At 42.8% G+C, this 14,511-nt stretch overlaps 1 long non-coding RNA gene and 3 other non-coding genes across 4 annotated transcripts; all 4 read left to right on the top strand.

Moving 5' to 3' along the window:
• Window positions 1–2,196: 2,196 nt before the first annotated feature.
• TRNAK-UUU lies at window positions 2,197–2,269 on the top strand. Its single transcript has one exon. It is a non-coding gene; the product is annotated as a tRNA-Lys (tRNA).
• A 2,731-nt stretch (window positions 2,270–5,000) lies between these two features.
• Window positions 5,001–5,074, top strand: TRNAP-UGG. The gene has a single exon. It is a non-coding gene; the product is annotated as a tRNA-Pro (tRNA).
• Window positions 5,075–5,216: 142 nt separating this feature from the next.
• TRNAW-CCA lies at window positions 5,217–5,290 on the top strand. The gene has a single exon. It is a non-coding gene; the product is annotated as a tRNA-Trp (tRNA).
• LOC120693852 lies at window positions 5,288–11,325 on the top strand. Its single transcript, XR_005683194.1, has 2 exons — window positions 5,288–10,842; window positions 10,931–11,325. It is a non-coding gene; the product is annotated as an uncharacterized LOC120693852 (long non-coding RNA).
• The last annotated feature ends 3,186 nt before the right edge of the window (window positions 11,326–14,511 follow it).

Raw genomic sequence — 14,511 nt, 5'->3', positions numbered from 1 at the left:
TCCGCTGCCGCGGGTACGTGATTAGTTACAACCAACGGAAAGACTTATTGAAATAATAGGGAATTTCCTCATCCAGTCTACTCCTAGGACTACATCATATGCTCCCAACTCCATGGCCAACAAATCAAACTTCAATCGATATCCTTGCATCTCCCACTGTACACCAGAACACATCCCATACAATCGGCCCGAAGAGCATCAATGTGCAGGCCTACTAAATTGGCATAGAGATACATTAGCCGAGTTTGCTTACAACAACTGCTATCACTCTAGCCATCGGAATGGCACCTTTCGATGCACTCTACGGGAACCTTTGTCGTACCCCGATTTGTTGGGGTTGGCACGTACCGACCGACGGGGCCACAGAAGATGAAGGAGAGTGCCGAGAAGATAAAACTTATTCTAGATTAAAAGAAGCTCAGGACCAGGTACGCCGACCACGATATTTGGAGTTTGCAGTAGGTGATCATGCTTGACTTCGGCTTGAACCTACAAAGGGTGTGATGCGTTTTTAAGTGAAGGATTAGGTATAGCTGACCGATACATCGGACCTTTCTTGGCCCATATACCCCTAGCCCTTACTCCCTTGTTTCGGTGGTTGGTCTCTACCTTTTTCTGTCTCTTGGCTAGTTTGTCTTCCTCTTCTTTATATTCGAATAAGTGGGCCAATCTGGCTTTGAACCGGATTGCTAGCCTAAAGCTAACAAAGAATTCCCGCCCCCTTGTAAATCCAATCCCGGAACTACAGCTGAAAAGGATCGTGCAGTGGATGTGTCGGGTTCGAAACTTGCTCCCCCACGTCCTGAGTTATTGGCAGAAATTCTCGCTTAGCGCCCTGGGGAAGACTTCTAGACTGCTGTGGGAGCTCGAAGGAAGCAGAAGCAAAACCTGCTTTCTTTCTGTCCCAACCTCCATGGGTTCCTCCCTGTATGACATAGTCCATTGGATTGGGGCAATGGTACGCACCTATGTTTGGTGTCCCCTCTCTCACTTCCTCGTCAGATCCTGGTCCCAAAGGGCAATACATTGAGTCGGAAAGACTTTCGTAAATTCCATTCTGTAGCCGAACTAGCCCCTGGATCAGCTCTCATAGTGGGGGAATCAGAGTCAAGTTAGGCGCAAAAGAGGGGGTTGACATCATTCGTCGTGATTGGATCAATCAGACTCCCCCACAGGAAATGCCAAGGGGCGCCCTTTCTCATTATCATCTACCGCCCATTTCTTCATCATCTGCTGCTGCCTTAAGTGCGTAAAGTAGGCTCAGCTTCTTTGGTTTCTAAATATCTTGTGGTAGCCGAAGGTAGTCCAGTCCGCTTGTTAGATTGAATGGAATCTTATATAACCTACGTAGCTAAAGAGAAAATCATAATAGTCTAAGTGGACCTCTCAAAGGTATAAATAAGTAGACATTAGTCTTACAGGTTCGGTCTTTTTCTTTTTTTGTTATGATGCCCACATTTCATACTTCTCAATTCTTATTTATTCAAGGGTTCGTATGTACTGAGTGACTCTAGGTCTATTCAGATGCTGCTTCAAGAGAGCTTTATTCGGCCTTTGTATGACCGTCTTCCCTTCCTGTCTATCTCCCTTCGGTCAGGTAGTTCTGCTTCCGATGCCGGAGGAGCAGGGTGGGATAGAAGGGTAGTTTCTGAGTTCGAGATGTCTGAGCTTGGAGGTTCCGCTTCTCTAATGTGATAATAAAGCAACAAGCAACGTCGCTCCCGTGCGCTCATCCCTTGCTTGTTCTTGAGCGCTAGTCATTCATCCCTAGCAGGGTTTCTTGGGATATCTTGATTCTCTTTATGATGATGTAAGGGTCGGCAACAATGAATAAGGAATCGATCGGAAGTTCGCGCCAATCGATCTTCTGTAGGAGTAGGGGGTAGCGCGAATCCCCTCTTTCTTCGTTTAGAAGAGTGCTGGACCTCCACAACGTCAAACCATAGAACACTGCTCCTTTCGGTCGAACCCTAGGAAAGACGACTTTACCTTTTTCGTAGATAGTCTGAGTTCGAGCTACTGTAGTCTCCCCCGTTGACCTTCTTTTTTAGATAGAATCCTCAATGAGTGGAAAGGACTCCCAGACTTGCTCCGCAGTACGAGCCCCATACAGAGCCGCGCCCTTGTGATATGATAAGAAGAAAAGGGGCCAGGCCACCCTCTTTTCTTTTCCGCACCAAGCCTTCTTGTAAAATCGGGTGTATAGCTCAGTTGGTAGAGCATTGGGCTTTTAACCTAATGGTCGCAGGTTCAAGTCCTGCTATACCCAAAAAAAACCACTCTTGTATTCGTAAGGATGCATAGTAGCCTTCAAAGAGCACTCTTTGGCCTTGAGACTCGCCCCTTTCTCATCAACATCTCGACTTCGCTCGTTGTTTTAGGTAAGTATAAAGGAGATCAGACTGGCTCGGTCATTGATAGGCCGGCCTTCTCCTTATTCATTGGATAGGGCGCGGGGGAAAGTCAAGTCAAGCACTAGTTAGTTGGGGTGGGACGCACCAAAGCTGCGTTCGTTGTACTAGCGCCTTATCTTTTGAAGCTAAACAGAGGCTCGAAAGACGGAGTACGTCCGAAGTCGTTGGCTGCCTTTTTGTAGTGCGCAAGTCAGAGTGAACTTCTTCTTCTGTTTTGCGAATCTACTAACGAGAACTGCCGTACAGTCCTATCTTTTCTTAAGAATAAGAAAGATCGTAGATGAACGTTTCGTTACCTAAGTAGTTGAGCAATTCATTCCAAGGTAAACAAAGAGGTATTTCCTTTTCTCGTTCAGTCCTTCTCTCCTTCCATCCCAGTAGGCCTATTCATGCTTTTTTGCTATCCATCTTGATCAAATAAAATAGAAGAAGGGGAAATTCAGACTAGGCAAAAGACCTAAAATAGTTAAATAAAGATAAAACAACTTTCTTATTGTAAAGTAGTAAACCATAGTTCTCATCCTAGGAAACCATATCGATCATCGGTTCAGAGCTCCCAACTACGAAGCTCTTTTCTAGAGCGAGTCAACAATTCGTGGATCCATGGTTTGGATGAAGCTATGTACCCGGGTAGAGATGATTTGTCTCAAAGATGTTCCGCTCATCCAAGAATCTGAAACTTCATCTACATAAATAGCCCTTTCCTTTCTTTTCTTGACTTAAAAAGGTAATCAATCCTTTCTTTTCATCTTTTATCAAGTCTTCCTCTTCCTGATTGACTCAATCAGGGATAGAAATTCGGATCAACTATGAGGAGTAGGGCAGCTGGGCAAGTGAATGAACTCTGTCCTGGGCATTTCCAATAAGTTCAGTGAAGTGAGGGTGAAACCTTTTTTGAGAGGGAAAATACACTAAAAATGATATTCAATAATGGAAGGAATGAGTTGAAGATTTACTGGAAGAAAAAAATACGATACTTTTCTAGTCGTAGGTAGGGCTACCTATCTAGTTTCGTGCTTCGGGCGTACCAGATTCAATAGGCTAGGTTATAGCTGACAGATTTCTTTAAGAACTAGCCGCCTATAAGCCTCGCTAGTAGTATTCCAGCCCAGTGCCGGAGTAGTGACTCACAAGGTAAGTTCTCCTCGATGCATTTCCAACACTCTCTTTTTCTACGTACACTTTTTATTCCTCAGTAGGTAGGGACAACGTTCGAGATCTCATCCGACCGTCTATTTATCACTGATTGGGAGATTGGATTGGAATCCGAGGAGAACAGATTGGATGTCATGGAACGAATGGGGCACTACGTTGGTTACCCACTGCTAGCCTAGCGGAGATTTCTCTATTTGTTGAAAGTGGAAAGGAGTCTGAATCGGAAAGTTGGGCTCGTTCACTCACACCTTTCTTTGATTATCGATGACTTGGCTTCTTGCTCAAGTAAGCACCCGGCATACCAATTCATTATCCTTGGGGCTCGCTCCTTCCTATCTACGTTATTCTTTCTTTGTTACTCTCGTAATGACGTTCCGAAAGAAATCAAGGTTACCAGGTCACAGCTCAGATTCTTCTTCCCTTATAGAACCTTCCCGAAAGAAATCAGTGGAAGTGGGTCCGCCCCTACAACTCATCAAATCTGCCTTCTTTTCTGTTCTGCGCTGTACATATTCTCAAGTTATGAGAAAGAATGGATTTGAATGAAATTTTTCATTAAAAAAATAAACGAATGAAGAATATTGATCCCTCTTATCTGATAAGCACTCAAAGCATTTGAACTGCTCAATGAACAATAAATAAAGAGCTAAGGTAAAAAAGTATATGTGTTACTAATAGTATAGTATAGTATAGTAAACCAATTTCTTTTTTAGTTTGCTTTCAGCTGAACATGATGAACATGTTCTAACTAAAAATGAGGTGAGGCTTGATTAGGTGGCTTTGCAAGAACTAGGGAGGAACACAAGTTATGTACTTTAGGCTACACATATGAATTTATAAGATCAACTTTTCCAATTGGACATAAACAAAAGCAACCAATAATATATATATATATAAACTTCCATAATATTTTCTCTATGGTGAAGTAATTTCATCGATAACCACTAAACGATTAAGTCGCGATGTATGCAAAGCTAGACAACGAACATTTCATAATACACTCGTTCTGCATATCTTTAGGATAAAAGAAAAAACAGCGAATAAAAAAGTTTTCCGAAAAAAAAAAGATCAAGAAATCTATTTTGTATGGTTCTTATTTCGTTGAAAACGTTTCCATGAGACTTTCTTTCATTGAAGAAGTCCATGACTTGTTCTAGGTGATATGAGGTTGAACAGGCTTTAGAAAAAATGCAAAGAAGGGTACATAAGGGTGGAATAAAAAACAAAAAGATGACCCCTTCTTTCTTCCTGAGCATTACCGATAAATATTCTTTCTTTATACGTTAGGTTGGGTTTCAGATGTATATAATTTATTATATGAAACCAAAAAGAAGAAATGACAAGAAAGTTGTATATAGATGGAGGATAAAATTACGATGTGGAAAACAAGACAGGGGTTTTGTACAATGACACTGTACAACAATTTGGAAAAGGGATGTAGCGCAGCTTGGTAGCGCGTTTGTTTTGGGTACAAAATGTCACGGGTTCAAATCCTGTCATCCCTACCTATTACTTCTCCTATGGGCAGTAACGAGGGATCAATTGAGATCGATTCAAATTGGACAAAATTCAGAGTTTCATTTTTCTATATGCATGCGGTACAAAAATCATCCTTTTCTTTACAGCTTTATCTCCTGTCGTAAGAAAGCGCTCTTAGTTCAGTTCGGTAGAACGTGGGTCTCCAAAACCCAATGTCGTAGGTTCAAATCCTACAGAGCGTGATTCTGTTCTTGTTATGTCGAATAAAAAAAAAGAACTTAACAAAGTGGAATGTCCGACTACTGTTCTTAACCCAAATCAAAGAAAAGAACAGAAATACTCGACCAGGAGAGGAGACCACTGACCAATCTCCGTCCATTTTCCCTTGCCTTCCTTTATGGGTATGCCTGTTTTAGGGGACCTTATAGTAATAATAGTCTAATAGACCAACTAGAGGAGAGGAATCCTTCATGAATCGCCTTGCCTTGCTTAAAGAGGTTTATGAAAAACCGCCCGTGGAACTCTTGTTTTGAGGAAGCAATGAACATTGTCTTTTTCCATTCTCAATAAATGAGGAAGGAGGGGTGAGGTCCTCACTTGCGAGTGAGGCAAGGCTTTCTTTTATAATACATCCTACCCTATTTTGGTTGACGATTGCGTTCTATTCCAATTATTCACTTGTTTTTCTTGTCACTGTGGCGAGACCAGATGAGAGAGAGAACTATTTTCCATTTCCAGACAGACCCCGAGCCGAGGTTGGAACAATTCTTTTTTTTTGTTGGTTCCTTCTTTCTTATTTTGAATAAGTGAGTCTCTTCCATTCGGTTCATTAGCTTTAGGAAAAATAGAAGCAGCGGAAATGCTCGCTTCTAAAAGGCTTAAAGGCTCTGATCAAGGCAATGAACATTTTTCACTTGGAAACTAATAAGAAAGGAATTCAAATCATAGTTCAATACATACTTTTTATCCTTTAAGAAGGGTTAAACTTTCCTTCCAATACTTGTGCGCTTTACCCATCTCTACTGAACAAATCCACTACACATCGCTGGCAAAACCTACATCGAGTGGCAGGGTATGTGTGTAGGCCTTTTCAAGGACATTCGAAACAACATGTCGATAAATAGCTATAGAAAGTGGGGCTAGATCGAGAGTTCTGACCTTTTCTTTTCTTTTCTTTTCGTGGGTGATCTTTCAAACTTTTGTTTTTCTAGCGAAAGAACGCCCTTCTGAGCGATGATCTCCTACAAGCGAGTATAGTAAGGTTGACTTCAATTGAGACAGAAATGTCACTGGTCAGCTCCTTAGCGTGACAATTAACATCACTTTCTTATTACCTAAGAGATTAGATAAGGGAAGAAGGCAGGCCAAAGCTTATAGATTCGGAGATCGTACTTCTAACGCTTTGTCTGAGTCAGTCCTACGACCCCTTCCGGCTGAGACACGAATCCTAGCCTATCTGAGTCGCAGAATGAAGGGCTCTTCAGAAGGCGCCACCCAAGTCTCCTTTGAGACTTCGGAGTCAGGAATGATTTTTCCAAGGAAGGCGGATTTTCTTCGTTCCGCAGCACGAACAGGGTGTACAGAAGATCGATGTGCCATCTTTCTAACCACGTTCATTTGTTGTATGATCAGTAGGGAAGGGAGCCTTTGATAAAGGGACCCCCAACCAAGAAATCTACTGTCTCAGAGCGACAGTCAAGCTCGTATCGCGGAACTAGAACATTTCTTTGATTGATAGGTCAGATAGGAAGCAGGCAAGCAAACCAAGTTATAGGTTTGGAAGTTAGAACTAGGAAAGGTTGTCCTGTGACTACCTTTGAAGTCTTTGGGTAGGACATCAGGCTAAGGTCTTATGATGAGCCACGCGCATATGAGGTTTACTGCAGTCCTAAAGCTCTGTCCCCTATCCTACCACTAGATCCCCTATGCCGGAACATGAACAGAGAAAGCTGTGAGTGTAGTCTTAGGAACGAACCCGGGGTTGCTCTCGCAAAAAGATTGTACTAAAGAAAGCTAGAAAGCCCAATTCCAAGCAAGCAACCTCTGGTCCACGGGTCGGTGAACGAATGGGTTTTGGGAAATAGAGAACATGGACTCGATTGAACAAAGGTGGCACCGGAATGAATAGCCCACTTGTTTCGGGCAAGAATGAATGGGACTGATCGACTCGAGTTACCGAGCGACCTCCACTCTTCGACTCGAGCTTTCGCTTCTGCTTTTCTCTTTTTTGGATTTATTAGCTTTTTAGGGAAAGAAGAGGAAATACAACTATGTCTACGAGTGCCGCGAATGAACCTTCGGTTCTTCCCAAGAACAAGGAGACACGAACTAAATAACTCGTATCAGGCTACGGGAATAGTGAACGGGAAGAAGGAACTAGTGAGGCTTTCGTTGGTCAAACAATATGCCCTCCTCACTTGAGGAGAGTGAAGGTCATGACTTATTGAAGCAGAACGTCAATTGGCCAAGAGAAGGGGAACTCCTTTCGTCGGTAACTATTGAATTGCCTATCTAACAGTGGAGCGAAGCGGAACGTTGAACGGGAAACTCGTGTCGTCGGTTATCCAATTTCCCTCCTTTCTTCTGTTTCGACAAAGAAAACGTTTAGGTATCGGTAATAGGATTCCCACTATGATTTGAAGAAAAAGATAGATTCTATTCTTTAATAATCCACAAATAATATATAGAATCAGGCTCCGTAATCAAGTGCTCGCTGTGAGAAGAAGATCTACAGGCATGTACCCATTTCTCCCTGCAAAATAAGTTTGAACCCGAGTGAGTATGGACCATACGCTCATCTTTCTTCTCAATCTACACCTCGTCCCGCGAGAGACCTATCCTCGTTTCGAAATAAAGGACCGTAGTGAGGATCGACCCCGGATAAGTGAGTCAGTGTAGGGACAGAGGCTGATGATTCTAAAGGTGATTTCAAACTACAAGATGACTTTATTTGAAAACGGAATCCAAATATCAACAAAAAGATGAATGGAAAGTCTTGTCGATATGAATTGATCTTCAACCCAATGACAATGCTTCGATTTCGATCTTTACTTCTTTCTTGGATGCCTGAAGTTTGTGTTCGCATTTCATCAAAGGAAAAGTGGGCTGTACCTACATGAAGAAAAGAGTTGCTCGTGTAAAAGCAATATCTTCTATTTTACTTATCTAGCCGTGTCTTGTCTTGCACATACTCGGCTCGGTGAATGGTTCATCTTCGATTGGCATGGTCCTTTGGATGTAAGAGATCTCGTTTGCTGGCCGGGCCCTTCCATGAGTTTAGATCTCTATGTATGAATCTCTTATGAAATCCCATACTTTTTATCATTTCAGAACGATCAGCATACTGTGTGACTTCTGCGTTACAGTTCTTGCATTTCGTTTGTAGCTTTGCATGAACATTTAGATATTGGAAAGCGAACTCCCTTAATTAGGAATTTCATAGATAGAGAAGGACGGGAAAAAAGAGAGAGACTGACTAACTACCCGGATCAATGCTGATTGACGACTGAATAAATAGCCGGAAGCAACAACTGCACGAGAGAGAAAGAGCGGATCCAACTAAGGAAATGCAGTACCTGTTCTGTCGGAGCTAATCATGCAAAGCTAGCGTAGCGCCAGCCGTCGAAGTGAATGAATTCGAAAGAACGAAGAAGTAAGGAAATGAGACGACTCTTTCTTGAACAATTTCATAAGCAGATCTTCCCCTCCACACCAATCACGAGTTTTTTTTTATTCCTCTCGTATATCGTCGTCACGCCCTTAATGATAGGTTTTGAAAAAGATTTTTCATGTCATTCCCATTTAGGTTCGATTCGGATCTCTCTGTTGTTTCCCTTTCCTCCCGAACCTTTTCTTCGAAATGATAAAGAATCTGGTACACTCGAATTGTATTATTTAAGTGCTTATTGCTTGCCAAAAATCCTACTTCTACAATTGGTAGGTCACCGGGTTATTCAAATAAGTCGTGTTTTCTGTGCTTTTCCCATGTTACAACTTCCGTACCAATTCGATCGATCCGGAATGGATCGGTTAAACATTCTATTAGGGAGCCCGGTCTTGACTCTTCTGTGTGGTATTCATTCTCGTTCGGCTCTTGGAGTCACATCCAGCAGTGGTTGGAACAGCTCGCAAAATCCAACCACTTCACCTACTTTATTGCCCCCAACCGTTTCCTGTACCTCTATAGAAACAGAAGGGTTTCATGTTCTTTCATCGATTGGGTATTCCTCTCCTTTTGTATCTCTTTATCCAATTTCGGTCTCGATTAGTTCACAAGATTGAATGGCCAAGTCATGGAAAAGCCGTTATTCGATTGTTTTAAAAGAATGTTGAGCCGGGCCCGGGTATGTAAGTTCAGCGATGTACAAACAAGGATTGATTTGACTTCCGCACCTAGGTTGGGGGGTAGGTGAGGGTGGGGGGTGATATTATGGCTGAATAAGGAAGAGGAATAGAATCTCATTCATGTGTTCATGCTAACAGAAGAGCGGATCCAATACACATAAGGCATCGGTTGTTCTTAACAGCGATGGCTATTCATTTAAGCCCTAAAGAACTAGCTTCCTGGCGGACTTACTCACTCGATCACCGGCTTTAAGAGGATTCCCCCACTTAAGAATAAAGGGGCATAGATTACGAAAGGGCTACGTTCACTTGATGAACGGTAAAAGGTATTCTATTGTTACTAACGTCAACTAAAAGCAAGGAGTTGGCATCGGGAACGACAGTCGCTCGACGTAAGGAGAGGAAGGAAATATCAATAGAGGAACGAAAACCGCAGGGTATGAAATTAGGGTAGGGTTGGCTGGGTAAGTCCAATTGTTATGAAAACCTTTCCTATGCCGGGACCAGTCTGGCATGGTAATTTGGAAGACCTGGAGTTGGATGATATGTTTGGATTTGTGGGTCTTCTTATTCGTACAGTAGGTTCTTTTCCTTACAGATCAGGTTTCTTCTTTCTCGTCGTCCTAATCCGGATATTAAGTTGAATTCAAAATTATATACATACAATATTATTAATAACCCGCAAATCCATCACTTCAAGGGACACAAAAGGCGCGTCTTCCCGCCGGGCCCTACAAGCCTACGCCTATTCTTTCCTATGTTCGTTCTTGTCTCATTTCTTTGAAAGTAATATCGTCCGTAACAAAAGATCGATTCAATGCATTTTCATTTCTTTTCTCTCTCTATCTGCGAGTGGTTCGGCTTTTTTCCTAAGCAAGGACGGTGCTGTCGAGTGAGGATTGGCTGAGCGTGCTTTCGCTGCTCGTGGTGGAGTACTCTTTTCATTATTCGCTCTATTATTGCCTCAGGATGTGATCGGGATTAAGCGGCGTATATGATACCCCGGGGGGACCGGACTCAAGGGATTCATTCTTTTTCGCACTAATGGAGTGCGGGAGTTCCACCATTCATTCTGGGCAAAATATCTATGTGTAAGTCTATTAAAAAAAGGACTTCTAATAAAAAATTATTCTGCTACAGCATAAGCTCGCCTATAAATAGAAGCTTCGGTGCACTCTCTATTTTGCGGGACAAGAAAGAGTGAAATGGGGATCGCAGCAAGACTCGCGATAATTAGTCAACAAATTTAAAATATAGAAAACGAGAAGAGGGCACTTTTGGAGAACTTCTGGGGGCAGATGCCTATCTACAATGAAGGTGTGATACTAGGTCATCTGCTTCATATTCGGGAACAAACCCGCAGTCTGGAAAACAGGAAGAAGGCGCTGCTCCAAGAGCAGCAAGCGCTCATTGTGGAGGCTGCCCACCGTAGAAACGAAAATATAAGAAGGTAGTTACTCGTCTATCTCAACGTAAATGAACGAAGTCACTTAAGTCTTCCTACTACTGCTCCTTCTTACTTATTTTCGTTTTTTCAGGATCTAAAGAAGAAGAGGCAATACCACCACATGGCGCAAACCAGTAGGAACAAGAAAGAAGAGAGAGGGTTTGCTTGCTCTATTTCAATATATGAAAACATAATCTTATCTATTAAGTGAAATAATCTTATCTATTATTTGTGAGCTCAACTACTCATAAAGAAACAAGAATTGAGATATTAGATTAAAAAAGATTCTCCATCTTGATCTTTTGCTGTGTCAATGGTATACAATCAATTGCAGATCGGATAAGGATAGAGGATGAGCGATAAATTCATCTACTCTATTTTTCTTCGCGGTGGGTTTATGCGGGTGCCGGCAAAACAACCCACCCATCGTACACTATTGTTGTACAAGAAGAATAATTTTGAAGGTGCCGGCTTTTCACCAAACTATATTGAAGTTTGTGAATATCTGTGAACATAACTAGATTATAGACACAGAAAAAACAACATTCTCTCTTCGAACCAGAATCCTTATTTCCCTGGCCCGTGCCCCCGGAGGGCGTAGGATTTGGGGTAATCCTGGTTTTAAGCTCTTCTCTGAGCTTGGCTTTGTTCCCAATGCTATCAGCAGGAAATGAAGAGGGCGGCGGCGAGAGAAACCACTACATATACGAGTTGGTGGTATACAACTAGAAAATCCGAAAGATAGTACTCGCTCTTCCCTCCCTCGCTTCGGTAGTAGAGGAATCGCTCAAGCGTTAGTCGTAGGAAGATATTCGCTTTAGCTCATGATACATGTTTTATACGCGTAAAAGCACCCCTGAAGGGAGTAAACCAACATAGCGTACTAGTCCTTCCCAAAGCTTAAATGGAAATGGCGCAAGGGATAGGGGATTCCAATTCGTATTGGTTTTAAGCCGAGAAAAGGGACTATCGGAGGATGTGTCGAGCCGTGGCCTAGCCCGAGCTGTCGATGATCACCTAGCGCTATCAATTAACGTAGGGAACGTACGCTACTACGAATGGTTCTACACATGCCGTAACAAAGCTAAAGGAAGCCGATCAATCGAGTTGGAACCTAGACCGTGGCAAATCTATGTTGTTGGCTACCTGGCTCTTGCATTTCCAGCGGTCCCCACATAAAATAAAGCCTCCCTTTTTTCCTTAATACCCCTTCCTCCTCTTCCCAACCATCTTGTCCTCCTCTCGCTTCACTAATGCTCTTCTTAACTTCTTCAGCTAATGAGTCTCCTTCGTGGCTTTGTTTCACTTCTCCTATCCAATCCGGCAACAACTTGCTCACAAGGGTGCAACCACTGAATTTGTAACGACACAATGATTTTAAGAACAATCAAAAGACTCAAGATGTAAAGACAGTAAAGGTAGAAGATCATTTCCGGGTAGATAGGAGAGCTATTAAAATCCACAAACATGAATCAGAGTTTCGACTGGGTTCTCCAGATTTCACCAAAAGAAGACGAGTCTACAAATAAGAGAATTTATCATTTTTGGGTTTATACCGAGCCAAAACATATAATTTCCATTGAAGAAGGAAGTAAGGATGCTAGCCGGAGAATCAAGAAATAAATACTTCCCATTCCGATTCTTTTTTAGTTCCCAAGATAGAATTTCTTTGTTTTTGGCAAGAGCGGTGGGTGACAACGTGCAAGACTAGATAGGTTTGGCTTTGATCTGATCAATAGGAATAGGAGGAAGCGTTGGAGAGGTACCAAATGACTGAAGAGGGGAACCCATCTGACCACATGTAGAGCCAGCCCATAAGTAAATTAAAGAGAATTTCTTCATCTTCCAAAGTATGTGAGTGAGGTAAAAATTCCATGGATCGATCTCATCACTCACATCCAACAACTAGTGAAAGATGTAATGATGAAGCTATAGGAGAAGAAAAAGCGTTGGTTTTGATTGGTAATCTTGAGTTGTCATCTTTTGAAAGAGAGTAACTTGCTGGATGGAGAGCAGCTAGGAGAATAAAGTTCATCTTTACCCCATCTTTCATTCCAACTCTATTTTCTTGTGTGCGATCCTTCTTTCTGGTTTGGAATCCAAGAAGCTCAATGGGCTAGTTTCAAGTTCGATCAGACACGAAATCAGGTATAGCCACCAGCCTAGATAGAACGGGCGGGGGAAGAAAAACTAGGAGCGAGCCACATTCAAGAGGGTTGTCAAAGGCCCTCTCAATAGAGCTATTTTGTCATTGAATCGATGGAGGGAAGACTCCTTCGGTAGGTGCCCCCGACTCTTCCAGTTTCTGGGTGGGATCTTAAGGCTTAATCTCTGATTGCGCAGGATTCATCTTTGTTTGGTAACCTCAGACCCTGAACCAGGAGTTGGAAGCGCCTTTGCCAGACTTTCCAATTGAACACGATGCGGGCGATGCAACTCGGCAAGGAGAAGGCTGAACCCTGGTGCTACACTACAGTAGAAGCTTTGGCAGTTTACCATGGCTTGATGTTATAGTTGTCATGCTAAAGCCGTTGATAGCTACTTCGCTTGACGAGCTAAGTAGAAAGACTTTGTGGATGAATCCACAACTGATGGTGCTTTAGGTTTATCTGATCCCTAGTTCGGATTCGGAAAGGCTCTTACTCTTTCACCGGTTAGGTTCCCGGCTTGTGCCCCTAGCTAGTAGGTAGGTGAAAGCGCTTTTGGCAATGGCTTTTCGAAAGCCTTTTCAGGGATTTGTTTTCCAGGCTGTTACGCTGTAGCTTCCCCAACTGATTGCTTTGAACGAACGTCAATCAATGTCCGACTTCAAACCGACTCGCCAGACTCGAACTGACATAGGCGGATCCAACTAAATTAGCCTATCTTCCATCAACTGGAATCGCTTTCTAGTCTACTCAAGAAGGGGAGTAAGCTAGAAGGAAGAGTTTTGGGCTTAAGGCATAATTGCTCTATTGCGGCTACCCTTGCTATGTCATCCGATGCTGTTCACAAAGCGGCTCTTACTATAGACCCGGCTATCTCCGAGTTGAAATCGAACCCAGCCCCAGGTTTCCGCCCATCAATCCAGAGCTCAAGACAACCGCGATACTTAAATCGCTCAAATAGCCACCTTAGACGGACACAGCCATTAGAAGAAGAAACTGAAACTCGATGGAGTACCCTAAACCAGAGATCCTCGACAAAGAAAGTCTCGATTCGAGGAACGGAATACAGGTCCATGATAGAACACAGACCGGTAAGAGAAAAGAAAGTAAGCATAGTCTTCATTGAACCGGAAGAAAAATGGGATTTTCCGTCAACAAAGTAACGCTGTGCAAACTCATCTGATCCCTGTTTGGGACTTCTTCTTCATGTCACGAGCCGGAATCGAACCGGCGCTTTCCAGATGCATGGTCCGGATAGAAACCATTCTGATCGTGAGTTTTTTTTTCGCAGTTCAGTCGGCGATAAAAGCCTTCCTACTACCTTTTATTTTATTTATAGTACTAGCAATCCTTCCTCTGACGACGGATATTCTTCTATTCCCACTGCTCGCTAATCGAATGAACCAGCATGTCGTTCAGCATAAGGTCATTCATCTCCTCCTGTTGTCAATAGAGGTAGTCCAACCTTCCATGTTTGGATAACCATCCCTAGTTCTTGCTCCGACCTATCTTAGTATATTTTCTA

The sequence above is a fragment of the Panicum virgatum genome, unplaced genomic scaffold, assembly GCF_016808335.1.
Source record: "Panicum virgatum strain AP13 unplaced genomic scaffold, P.virgatum_v5 scaffold_183, whole genome shotgun sequence".
NCBI lineage: Eukaryota > Viridiplantae > Streptophyta > Magnoliopsida > Poales > Poaceae > Panicum > Panicum virgatum.
Note: the sequence above shows the minus strand (reverse complement) of the source record. Positions and strands in the feature narration are given on the sequence as shown.